The sequence below is a fragment of the Heptranchias perlo genome, chromosome 31, assembly GCF_035084215.1.
Source record: "Heptranchias perlo isolate sHepPer1 chromosome 31, sHepPer1.hap1, whole genome shotgun sequence".
NCBI lineage: Eukaryota > Metazoa > Chordata > Chondrichthyes > Hexanchiformes > Hexanchidae > Heptranchias > Heptranchias perlo.
The window spans coordinates 36,955,348-36,968,687 of NC_090355.1; the positions used below are offsets into that span (position 1 = coordinate 36,955,348).

A 13,340-nucleotide genomic window follows, 5' to 3' on the forward strand; every position below is an offset into this window, starting at 1 on the left:
TCATCCTCCCCTCCCCTCCTGCTCTTTATTCTCCCCCTCCCCTCCCGCTCCTCATCCTCCCCCTCCCCTCCCCTTCGACTCCTCCCCCTCCCCCACCCCTCCCCTCCCTCTCCCCTCCCTCCCCACCCTCCCTCTCCCCTCCCTCCCCTCCCCTCCTGCTCTTTATTCTCCCCCTCCCCTCCCTCCCCTCCCCTCCTGCTCCTCATCCTCCCCTCCCCTCCCGCTCCTCATCCTCCCCTCCCCTCCTGCTCTTTATTCTCCCCCTCCCCTTCGACTCCTCCCCCTCCCCTCCCCTCCCCTCCCCTTCGACTCCTTCCCCTCCCCTCCCCTTCGACTCCTCCTCCTCCCCCTCCCCGCCCCTATCCTCACTCTCCCTCCCTTTCTTCTCTTTGTCCTTCCAGCTCTCTTCTCCCTTCACCCCTTCTTGTTCACTCTCCCTCCTCTTCCCCTCCCCTCCTGCTCCTCCACCTTCTTCCCTGCTCAGATGCTGGGGGTTCTGATGAGATTCTATCAGTGTCTTTATTCATTAACTGTAAATGCTTAAAAGACAGATTTAAAACCAGAGGACCATAGTTGCCTGATTTAAATATAATATGGATGACTAATGCTTATTTGCCAGATAGTGAGACTGGGCCCATTGTCAGACAGTGTGACTGGTCTCATTGCCAGATAGTGATACCGAGTCCATTGCCAGATAGTGATACCGAGTCCATTGCCAGATAGTGATACCGAGTCCATTGCCAGATAGTGATACCGAGTCCATTGCCAGATAGTGATACCGAGTCCATTGCCAGATAGTGATACCGAGTCCATTGCCAGATAGTGATACCGAGTCCATTGCCAGATAGTGATACCGAGCCCATTGCCAGGTATGGAGACTAGGCCCGTTTCCAGATAGTGAGACTGGACCCATTGCCAGATAGTGAAACTGGTCCCATCACCAGATAGTGAGACTGGACCTATTGCCAGATATGATGTGGAGATGCCGGTGATGGACTGGGGTGGACAAATGTAAGGAGTCTTACAACACCAGGTTATAGTCCAACAGCTTTATTTGAAATCACAAGCTCTCGGAGCTTTCCTCCTTCGTCAGGTGAGTGAAGGGTTCCATAAAGGCACAGCGTATATAGTCAGAGAACAATGCCTGGTGATTACAGATAATCTTTCCAACTGCCCATTATCACACCTTGGCAGAGAGATAATCACAGCAATCAAAGGAGTGAATGGTGTTCAGACAGGGGAACATTACACCCAAGACTACCAGATAGTGAGACTGGTTCCATTGCCAGATAGTGAGACTAGACCCATTGCCAGATAGTGAGGCTAAGCCTGTTGCCAGATAGTGAGACTAGACCCATTGCCAGATTGTGAGACTAAGCCTGTTGCCAGATAGTGAGACTAGGCCATTGAGAAAGTGAGATTGGGCACACTGCCAGATAGTTAGACTTGGCTTATTGCCAGATAGCGAGACTGAACCCGTTGTCATATAGTGAGATTGGGCATTGCCAGATAGTGAGACTAAGCCTATTGTCCAATAGCAACGCCTAGCCTGACAGGGAGGCTTCTGTAAGGGGAGAGGAGTTGTCATTGGTGGGTATATTTGGGTCTGTACCAGGGAGACGGTGCAGTAATCCTCGATGAGTCATGGATGACAAGAGCTTTGTGTGTGAGCTAATGGACCACGTGGAAGGGAATATGGAGAGGGGGTGGTGATTTGGGGCTCACTGGCAAGGCTGGGAGTGGTATTGGGCTGGGTGATTGGCACAGGAAGGTGGTTGGAGAATACAAATCCCACTCAGCCCCTGGCAGTAATGCCCAGTCCCTGTAAGACAAGTGAAGCTTCCATCACAACCACCATGTGCTTGACTCTTAGCCTTTCCACTGTTCGGCTCGAACCCCCACAGTAAAATAAAGGACATGTTTTACATTATTCCACGGCTGTGAGCATTATGAAAACTTCTGGAATTTCACACAGTTCCCATTTCTGCTTTCAGTAGGTAGGAAGTGCAGGAGCTCTCTCCTGATGGAGTCCAACAAAGAGACGAGGGGCTGCAGAGAAGAGCTTGAGTCTCTGAGCCATCACCTGCAGGTTTCACAAACACCCACCTCACCCTCATCACCAGGCAACTGCAGCACTGATCCTCAATTAAACTGAATTACAGAAAATCCAAGACAGATCAAACCAGCAGTGGGGGGTGAGTCCAACATGTTTTGTATGTGTAGAAATGTCTATATTCCTGTGTGTGTTTAATGTGTAATGTGTGTCTTTAATGTGTAATGTGTGTCTTTAATGTGTAATGTGTGTCTTTAATGTGTAATGTGTGTTTAATGTGTAATGTGTGTCTTTAATGTGTAATGTGTGTCTTTAATGTGTAATGTGTGTTTAATGTGTAATGTGTGTCTTTAATGTGTAATGTGTGTCTTTCAGGTGTAATGTATTTGTGTGTTTAATGTGCAATGTATATCTGTATTCCTGTTTCTAAGGGAGAGAAGGATAAACCAGGTAACTGTAGACCAGTTAGTCTAATGTCTAGCGTGGATAAACTCTTAGAATCCATCATTTGAGATACATTAAGTGAACAGTTTAATCAGGACAGTGAGTGTGGATTTATTAAAGGCAGCTCACATTTGACAAGTTTAATGGAGTTTTTTGAAGAAGTGACTTGGTGTCAATAAAAGAACAGTGGAGCAGAATTTTCTGAGGCTTTTTGAAAATCGAGCGCATCCCAGACCCAGCCCGTCCCAGACCCAGACCCAGCCCGTCCCAGACCCAGACCCAGCCCGTCCCAGACCCAGACCCAGCCCGTCCCAGACCCAGCCCGTCCCAGACCCAGCCCGTCCCAGACCCAGACCCAGCCCGTCCCAGACCCAGCCCGTCCCAGACCCAGACCCAGCCCGTCCCAGACCCAGCCCGTCCCAGACCCAGCCCGTCCCAGACCCAAACCCAGCCCGTCCCAGACCCAGCCCGTCCCAGACTCAGCCCGTCCCAGACCCAGACCCAGTCCGTCCCAGACCCAGCCCGTCCCAGACCCAGCCCGTCCCAGACCCAAACCCAGCCCGTCCCAGACCCAGCCCGTCCCAGACCCAGCCCGACCCAGACCCAGACCCAGCCCGTCCCAGACCCAGCCCGTCCCAGACCCAGCTCGTCCCAGACCCAGACCCAGCCCGTCCCAGACCCAGCCCGTCCCAGACCCAGCCCGTCCCAGACCCAGACCCAGCCCGTACCAGACCCAGCCCGTCCCAGACCCAGCCCGTCCCAGACCCAGCCCGTCCCAGACCCAAACTCAGCCCGTCCCAGACCCAGCCCGTCCCAGACCCAGCCCGACCCAGACCCAGACTCAGCCCGTCCCAGACCCAGCCCGTCCCAGACCCAGCTCGTCCCAGACCCAGACCCAGACCGTCCCAGACCCAGCCCGTCCCAGACCCAGCCCGACCCAGACCCAGACCCAGCCCGTCCCAGACCCAGCCCGTCCCAGACCCAGCTCGTCCCAGACCCAGACCCAGCCCGTCCCAGACCCAGACCGTCCCAGACCCAGACCCAGCCCGTCCCAGACCCAGACCCAGCCCATCCCAGACCCAGACCCAGCCCGTCCCAGACCCGGCCCGTCCCATACTCGGCCCGTCCCAGACTCAGACCCAGCCCGTCCCAGACCCAGCCCGTCCCAGACCCAGCCCCAGCCTGTCCCAGACCCAGCCTGTCCCAGACCCAGCCCGTCCCAGACCCAGCCCCAGCCCGTCCCAGACCCAGCCCAGACCCAGCCTGTCTCAGACCCAGACCCAGCCCAGCCCAGACCCAGCCCAGCCCAGACCCAGCCCGTCCCAGACCCAGACCCAGCCCATCCCAGACCCAGACCCAGCCCGTCCCAGACCCAGCCCAGCCCAGACCCAGCCCAGCCCAGACCCAGCCCGTCCCAGACCCAGCCCGTCCCAGACCCAGCCCGTCCCAGACCCAGCCCGTCCCAGACCCAGCCCGTCCCAGACCCAGCCCGTCCCAGACCCATCCCAGACCGTCCCAGACCCAGCCTGTCCCATCCCAGACTCAGCCCATCCCATCCCAGACCCAGCCCGGACCCAGCCTGTCCCAGACTCACCAGTATTGTGGGGCGTTTACTTTACTGAGAGACTGAGGGGGAAATGATCAAAGTGTTTAAAATAATGAAAGGTTTGGACAAATTGGGTCCAAGGAAGCTTTTTGTCGTTTACGAACATATTAAATTGATGGGCAGAAAAAGACCAGCTGTTCCATCGAGCCTGTCCCACATGGTGATGGGCAGAGAATCGCGGCTAAACCCCCACCCCCCCATCTCCCACCCCACCATCTCCCCCCACCCCACCATCTCCCACCCCACCATCTCCCACGCCACCATCTCCCCCCATGCCCCCATCTCCCTCCCCACCATCTCCCCCCATGCCCCCATCTCCCACGCCCCCATCTCCCACGCCCCCATCTCCCACGCCCCCATCTCCCACGCCCCCATCTCCCACGCCACCATCTCCCCCCATGCCCCCATCTCCCACGCCCCCATCTCCCACCCTCCCCATCTCCCCACATCTCCCTCCCTACCCCCGCAATCATGTAATCTCCAGAGAGGCAAAAACCCAGAGAAAAAGCTCAGAGCCAATAAGTGAAAAAATACTTGGGAAAATTCCTCTGCAACTCCGTCAGGCGCTGGAAACCAGTCCAGAAGATCAGACGGTCCAAGTGTTCTCTACAAAGACACTTACCTTCCATATGATGCGATCTCTGCCCCAGTCAGGGACTGGTCCAGCTCCCTTTTCAAGGCAGAGATCGAGCACTCACCACACCAGCAGGCAACGCATTCCAGAGGCTCACAATTCACCCCACCAGTCCCCCTCCCCTCCCCCCACCTGTCCCCCTCCCCATCTGTCCCCTCCCCCCTCCCCCACCTGTCCCCCTCCCCCACCTGTCCCCCTCCCCCACCTGTCCCCCTCCCCCCACCTGTCCCCCTCCCCCCTCCCCCAATTGTCCCCCTCCCCCCACCTGTCCCCCTCCCCCCCTCCCCCACTACTCTCTGGGGAATGTAGAATTGTCTGAATCCCAGTCTATTCCCACCCTCCCACAGTTTAAACTCGTGTCTCTGGATCCTCCCCAATCTGTTAATCTGGAAATATCCATCAATAGGGTCACGATCCAGCCCTTAGAGTCCATCAGGACAGAATGAATGATTTTAAAATTGTGGTTTTGTGTCTGCACCCCTGGGCCGGGTAACCCATAAACTCCAAACCCACCTCACCTGAACATCGACCAGCATTATGTTAATTTCACTTCAAGAGACAGGAACACGTGAATCACTGGGAATTGTCCCGACCCCAGTATTTTAATGAATTACTGGCACCAAGAAAGGCTCCTTGTAATCTGAGGACCCCCGGGATAAAAAGCTGCAATTCATTTGCCAGATGGTCCCAGAAATTGCAACACAAAATTCCCCCCACAATTTAATCTTATTGTAAAATGGATATCAGTTCTCCAGTGTTGAGGGGAGAGGATCTGTTCACAGACATGGTGAAAAGTAGCTTCTTATATAGCAAGACATGAGGAAGAAAAGGTAAATAAACACAATTTATATTTCCACATGTTAAAAATTGTTAGAATTTGCCTGCACTATTTTGCAGAATAATTGTCTTAATTTAGTGATGAGCCAAAGAGGAGTGGGCCTGAGATCGAGTTATTCCAGATTATCCCAGGAATTCTGCCTCACAGGTTGTTGGGAGTCACAGAAGTGGTTCAGACTGAGGAGCAGGAGTTAAGATCACATTATAGAGTACAACTCCTCGTCTAGCTATATCTGGAGAAGTGTGAGGTAATGCATTTGGGGAGGGCAAACAAGGCAAGGGAATATACAATAAATGGGAGGGTACTGAGAGGTGTAGAGGAAGTGAGGGACCTTGGAGTGCATGTCCACAGATCCCTGAAGGTAGCAGGACAGGTAGATAAGGTGGTTAAGAAGGCATACGGGATACTTTCCTTTATTAGCCGAGGCATAGAATATAAGAGCAGGGATCTTATGCTGGAACTGTATAAAACACTAGTTAGGCCACAGCTTGAGCACTGTGTACAGTTCTGGTCACCACATTACAGGAAAGATGTGATTGCACTAGAGAGGGTGCAGAGGGGATTTACAGAGGAGTTTTAGCTATGAGAAAATATTGGATAGACTGGGGTTGTTTTCTTTGGAACAAAGGAGGCTGATGGAAGATTTAATTGAGGTGTATAAAATTATGACGGGAATAGATAGAGTGGATAGGGAGGACCTATTTCCCTTAGCAGAGGGGTCAATAACCAGGGGGCATAGATTTAAAGTGATTGGTGGAAGGATTAGAGGGGAGCTGAGGAGAATTTTTTTCACCCAGAGGGTGGAGGGGGTCTGGAACTCACTGCCTGAGAGGGTGGTAGAGGCTGAAACCCTCAACTCATTTAAAAAGTACCTGGACGTGCACTTGAAGTGCTGTAACCTACAGGGCTACGGAAGAGGTGACTAAAGTAGTGGACAGGGGAATGTCAATGGATGTTATTTATGTGGACTTCCAGAAGGCATTTGATAAGGTCCCACATAAGAGACTGTTAGCTAAGATAGAAGCCCATGGAATCGAGGGAAAAGTACGGACTTGGTTAGGAAGTTGGCTGAGCGAAAGGCGACAGAGAGTAGGGATAATGGGTAGGTACTCACATTGGCAGGATGTGACTAGTGGAGTCCCACAGGGATCTGTCTTGGGGCCTCAATTATTCACAATATTTATTAACGACTTGGATGAAGGCATAGAAAGTCTTATATCTAAGTTTTCCGATGACACAAAGATTGGTGGCATTGTAAGCAGTGTAGATGAAAACATAAAATTACAAAGGGATATTGATAGATTAGGTGAATGGGCAAAACTGTGGCAAATGGAATTCAATGTAGACAAATGTGAGGTCATAGAGTCATAGAGTTATACAGCACGGATAGAGGCCCTTCGGCCCATCGTGTCCGCGCCGGCCATCAGCCCTGTCTACTCTAATCCCATATTCCAGCATATGGTCCGTAGCCTTGTATGCTATGGCATTTCAAGTGCTCATCCAAATGCTTCTTGAATGTTGTGAGGGTTCCTGCCTCCACAACCCTTTCAGGCAGTGAGTTCCAGACTCCAACCACCCTCTGGGTGAAAAAGTTCTTTCTCAAATCCCCTCGAAACCTCCCGCCTTTTACCTTGAATCTATGTTCCCTTGTTATAGAACCCTCAACGAAGGGAAAAAGCTCCTTAGTATCCATCCTATCTGTGCCCCTCATAATTTTGTACACCTCAATCATGTCCCCCCTCAGCCTCCTCTGCTCCAAGGAAAACAAACCCAATCTTCCCAGTCTCTCTTCATAGCTGAAGCGCTCCAGCCCTGGTAACATCCTGGTGAATCTCCTCTGCACCCTCTCCAAAGCGATCACATCCTTCCTGTAGTGTGGCGACCAGAACTGCACACAGTACTCCAGCTGTGGCCTAACCAGTGTTTTATACAGCTCCATCATAACCTCCTTGCTCTTATATTCTATGCCTCGGCTAATAAAGGCAAGTATCCCATATGCCTTCTTTACCACCTTATCTACCTGTTCCGCCGCCTTCAGTGATCTGTGAACTTGCACACCAAGATCCCTCTGACCCTCTGTCTTGCCTAGGGTCCTCCCATTCATTGTGTATACCCTTGCCTTGTTAGTCCCTCCAAAGTGCATCACCTCGCACTTTTCCGGGTTAAATTCCATTTGCCACTGTTCCGCCCATCTGACCAACCCATCTATATCGTCCTGCAGACTGAGGCTATCCTCCTCGCTATTTACCACCCTACCAATTTTTGTATCATCAGCGAACTTACTGATCATACCTTTTACATTCATATCCAAGTCATTAATGTAGACCACAAACAGCAAGGGACCCAGCACCGATCCCTGTGGTACCCCACTGGCCACAGGCTTCCAGTCACAAAAACAACCTTCGACCATCACCCTCTGCCTTCTGCCACTAAGCCAGTTTTGTATCCAAAGTGCCAAGGCACCCTGGATTCCATGGGCTCGTACCTTCTTGACCAGTCTCCTGTGGGGGACTTTATCGAAGGCCTTACTGAAATCCATGTATACCACATCCACTGCGTTACCCTCATCCACACGCCGAGTCACCCCCTCAGAAAATTCAATCAAATTAGTCAGACATGATCTTCCCTTGACAAAGCCATGTTGACTATCCCTGATTAATCCTTGGTCATCCACTTTGGATCAAAAAAGGATAGAACAGGGTACTTTCTAAATGGTAAAAAGTTAAAAACAGTGGATGTCCAAAGGGACCTCGGGGTTCAGGTACATAGATCATTGAAGTGTCATGAACAGGTGCAGAAAATAATCAAGGCGGCTAATGGAATGCTGGCCTTTATATCTGGAGGACTAGAGTACAAGGGGGCAGAAGTTATGCTGCAGCTATACAAAACCCTGGTTAGACCGCACCTGGAGTACTGTGAGCAGTTCTGGGCACCGCACCTTCGGAAGGACATATTGGCCTTGGAGGGAGTGCAGCGTAGGTTTACTAGAATGATACCTGGACTTCAAGGGTTAAGTTACGAGGAGAGATTACACAAATTGGGGTTGTGTTCTCTCGAGTTTCGAAGGTTAAGGGGTGATCTGATCGAAGTTTATAAGATATTAAGGGGAACGGATAGGGTGGATAGAGAGAAACTATTTCCGCTGGTTGGGGATTCTAGGAGTAGGGGGCACAGTCTAAAAATTAGAGCCAGACCTTTCAGGAGTGAGATTAGAAAACATTTGTACACACAAAGGGTTGTAGAAGTTTGGAACTCTCTTCCGCAAACGGCAATTGATACTAGCTCAATTGCTAAATTTAAATGTGAGATAGATAGCTTTTTGGCAACCAAAGGTATTAAGGGATATGGGCCAAAGGCAGGTATATGGAGTTAGATCACAGATCAGCCATGATCTTATCAAATGGCGGAGCAGGCACGAGGGGCTGAATGGCCTACTCCTCTTCCTATGTTTCTATGATTCCTCTTTATCGGCCGGCACGGATACGATGGTTCGAATGGCCTCCTTCTGTGCCATAACTTTCTATGATTCTATGATCTAACTTTGTAAAGACGTAATGTCTGCACAGCATCTAACAGCTTAATAAAGGCTGATCCTACTCCATATTCAGGACACTCCTCCAATAACTAGATTTCCTTCAGTATCTACTTCCTGCCACTAATTCATTTATTCATTTCCATGATTTTATCTACACAATAAGACCAGCGTCAGAGGGACTGTTTCTACTCACAGACTATGAGCTCAGCTCTTTGGCACCAGGTGATGTCACATTGCTCTTACAGAAACTGGAAAAATCACATGGGATTTAATAGAACAAAATTTTAGTGAAGATTAAACAATTTCTCTAAAAATTGACATTAATGTATTCTGTTCAAAAAAAAAATTAAAATTTTTCAAGTGCAGAGATGCAGGATCATAGAATCTTAGAATCATAGAAAGGTTACAGCACGGAAGGAGACCATTCGGCCCACCGAGTCCGTGCTGGCTCTATGCAAGAGCAATCCAGCTAGTCCCACTCCCCCGCCCTATTCCCGTAGCCCTGCAAATTTTTTTTGTTTCAAGTGCTTATCCAGTTCTCTTTTGAAGGCCATGATTGAATCTGCCTCCACCCCCCCTCGGGCAGTGCATTCCAGATCCTAACCACTCGCTGGGTAAAAAGTTTTTGCCAATCACCTTAAATGCATGTCCTCTGGTTCTTGACCCTTCCACCAATGGGAACAGTTTCTCTCTATCTACTCTGTCTGGACCCTTCATGATTTTGAATACCTCGATCAAATCTCCTCGCAACCTTCTCTGTTCCAAGGAGAACAACCCCAGTTTCACCAGTCGATCCAAGAAACTAAGATCACTCATCCCTGGAATCATTCTAGTAAATCTCTTCTGCACCCTCTCTAAGGCCTTCACATCTTTCCTAAAGTGCGGTGCCCAGAACTGGACACAATACTCCAGCTGTGGTCGAACCAGTGTTTTATAAAGGTCCATCATGACTTCCTTGCTTTTGTACTCTATGCCTCTATTTATAAAGCCCAGGATCCCGTATGCTTTTTTAACCACTTTCTCAACCTGCCCTGCCACCCTCAACGATTTGTGCACATAAACCCCCAGATCTCTCTGTTCCTGTACCCCTTTTAGAGTTGTGCCCTTTGGTTTATATTGCGTCTCCTCATTCTTCCTACTGAAATGTATCACTTCGCATTTTTCTGCGTTAAATTTCATCTGCCACGTGTCCACCCATTCCACCAGCCTGTCTATATCCTCTTGAAGTCTATCACTATCCTCCTCACTGTTCACTACCCTTCCAAGTTTTGTATCATCTGTAAATTTTGAAATTGTGCCCTGTACACCCAAGTCCAAGTCATTAAAAATATCAAGAAAAGCAGTGGTCCCAGCACCGACCCCTGGGGAACACCACTGTACACCTCCCTCCAGTCCGAAAAACAACCGTTCACCACTACTCTCTGTTTCCTGTCCCTTAGCCAATTCTGTATCCATGTTGCTACTGCCCCTTTTATTCCATGGGCTTCAACTTTGATGATAAGCCTATTATGTGGCACTTTATCAAACACCTTTTGAAAGTCCATATACACCACATCAACTGCACTGCCCTCATCGACCCTCTCAGTTACCTGATCAAAAAACTCTATCAGGTTAGTTAAACACGATTTGCTTTTAACAAATCCGTGCTGGCTTTCCCTAATCAATCCACACTTGTCCAAGTGACTGTTGATTCTGTCTAGGATTATCGTTTCTAAAAGTTTCCCCAATACTGAGGTTAAACTGACTGGCCTGTAGTTACTGGGTTTATCCTTACACCCTTTTTTGAACAAGGATGTAACATTTGCAATTCTCCAGTCCTCTGGCACCACCCCCGTATCTACAGATGTTTGGAAGATTATGGCCAGTACCTCCGCAATTTCCACCCTTACATCCCTCAGCAACCTTGGATGCATCACATCCGGACCGGGTGACTTATCTACTTTAAGTACAGCTAGCCTTTCTAGTACCTCCTCTTTATCAATTTTTAGCCCATCCAGTTTCTCAACTATATCTTCCTTTACTGAGACTCTGGCAGCATCTTCTTCCTTGGTAAAGACAGATGCAAAATACTCATTTAGTACCTCAGCCATGCCCTCTGCCTCCATGAGTAGATCTCCTTTATGGTCCCTAATCGGTCCCACCCCTCCTCTTACTACCCGTTTACTGTTTACAGCCTGTAGAAGACTTTTGGATTCCCTTTTATGTTGGCCACCAGTCTATTCTCATACTCTCTCTTTGCCCCTCTTATTTCCTTTTTCACTTCCTCTCTGAACTTTCTATATTCTGCCTGGTTCTCACTTGTATTATCAACCTGACATCTGTCATATGCCCCTTTTTTCCGTTTCATCTTACTCTCTCTCTCTTTTGCCATCCAGGGAGCTCTGTCTTTAGTTGCCCTCCTTTCTCCCTCGTGGGAATGTGCCTACACTGTACCTGAACCATCTCCTCTTCAAAGGCCGCCCACTGTTCAAATACAGTTTTGCCTGCCAATCTTTGATTCCAATTTACCCGGGCCAGATCTGTTCTCATCCCATTGAAATTGGCCCTCCTCCAATTGAGTATTTTTACTTTAGAGTGGTCTGTGTCCTTTTGCAAAGCTATTCTAAACCTTATGATACTATGATCGCTGCTCCCTAAATGCTCCCCCACTGATACTTGCTCCACTTGGCCCACCTCATTCCCCAGAACCAAGTCCAGCAATGCCTCCTTCCTCGTTGGGCTGGAAATGTACTGGTTAAGAAAGTTATCCTGAACACATTTCAAAAGTTCCTCCCCCTCTGTGCCCCTTATATTATTATTATTACCCCAGTCTATATTGGAATAGTTGAAGTCTCCAGTTATCACTATTCTATAGCTTTTGCACCTCTCTGCAAATTTGCTCCTCTATCTCCTTCCCACTAGTTGGTGGCCTATAGAATACACCCAGTCGTGTAAAGGCACCTCTTTTATTTCTTAACTCAAACCAAATAGATTCTGTCCTTGACCCCTCCAGGACATCCTCTCTCTCCAGCACTGCAATATTCTCCTTAATCAATACTGCCACCCCTCTCCCCACTTTCTTTCCTTCCCTATCTTTCCTGAACACCTTGTATCCAGGACATGGGCATTAGTTTAGGGGCAAAGCAGATTGGAATATAGGAATAGGAGGAGGCCATTCAGCCCCTCGAGCCTGTTCCAACATTCAATTAGATCATAGCTGATCTGTAGAATGGTAACCTGTATCATCAGTCACCTTGCTGCAGAAGTTGGTATAATAATGAGTGCTGTATCCATGCCCCAACCTCTTTAATGTGTAAATTGTGCTCATTTATCTTATCTTAATGTCTTTAACATAAGGGAACATGATCCAAGTGTGTAAAGTGTGGCGGCAGGAAGATTGTAAATATTTGCACGATATTTAACAACTACAGACACAAACCTATAAAGGTGTGCACAAGATCATCAAATCTTCAGTGAAAGCTGGGGGGGAATGATTAGTCTTCACTGATAGAGGACGAGGTTAGGAATCAGAAATCAGTCACAACCTTTCAGCAGCCACAGTGTGATGGAAATTGTAGGACAAATTCGCAGGGGAGCTCACTGAGCTGGACGGTATAAGGGGCTCGAGTTAATTCTAGATAAAGAAAAGATCTGTTGAGGAGACGAGGTTGAGTCCAACCCAACAGGGACAGGCTTCTTGGGCCCAGCGGACTGTTGATGTTCTTAGAAAGGGGAAGAAACCCATCAAAGGAGCTACATTATGCAAATCAAGTCAATGGGTAAGGAAAAGGTTAAGAACGGGGCTGAAGGGCAGAATCAACACCTTTACTGGGACTGAAGAAATTCAATTAGAGTCATATAGTCATAGAAGTTTACAACATGGAAACAGGCCCTTCGGCCCAACATGTCCATGTCGCCCAGTTTATACCACTAAGCTAGTCCCAATTGCCTGCACTTGGCCCATATCCCTCGATACCCATCTTACCCATGTAACTGTCCAAATGCGTTTTAAAAGACAAAATTGTACCCGCCTCTACTACTGCCTCTGGCAGCTCGTTCCAGACACTCACCACCCTTTGAGTGAAAAAATTGCCCCTCTGGACCCTTTTGTATCTCTCCCCTCTCACCTTAAATCTATGCCCCCTCGTTATAGACTCCCCTACCTTTGGGAAAAGATTTTGACTATCTACCTTATCTATGCCCCTCATTATTTTATAGACTTCTATAAGATCACCCCTTAACCTCCTACTC

At 49.1% G+C, this 13,340-nt stretch overlaps 1 protein-coding gene across 1 annotated transcript in view; it reads left to right on the forward strand.

Annotated features, from left to right (window-relative positions):
• The first annotated feature begins 2,021 nt into the window (after positions 1–2,021).
• The window catches only part of LOC137300446 (protein FAM163B-like), a 29,497-nt gene continuing 18,178 nt past the window's right edge, over positions 2,022–13,340 (forward strand). The window contains exon 1 of the mRNA XM_067969510.1: positions 2,022–2,195. The gene's annotated coding sequence lies outside the window, so the exon portion shown is untranslated. The remainder of the gene's footprint in view (positions 2,196–13,340) is intronic.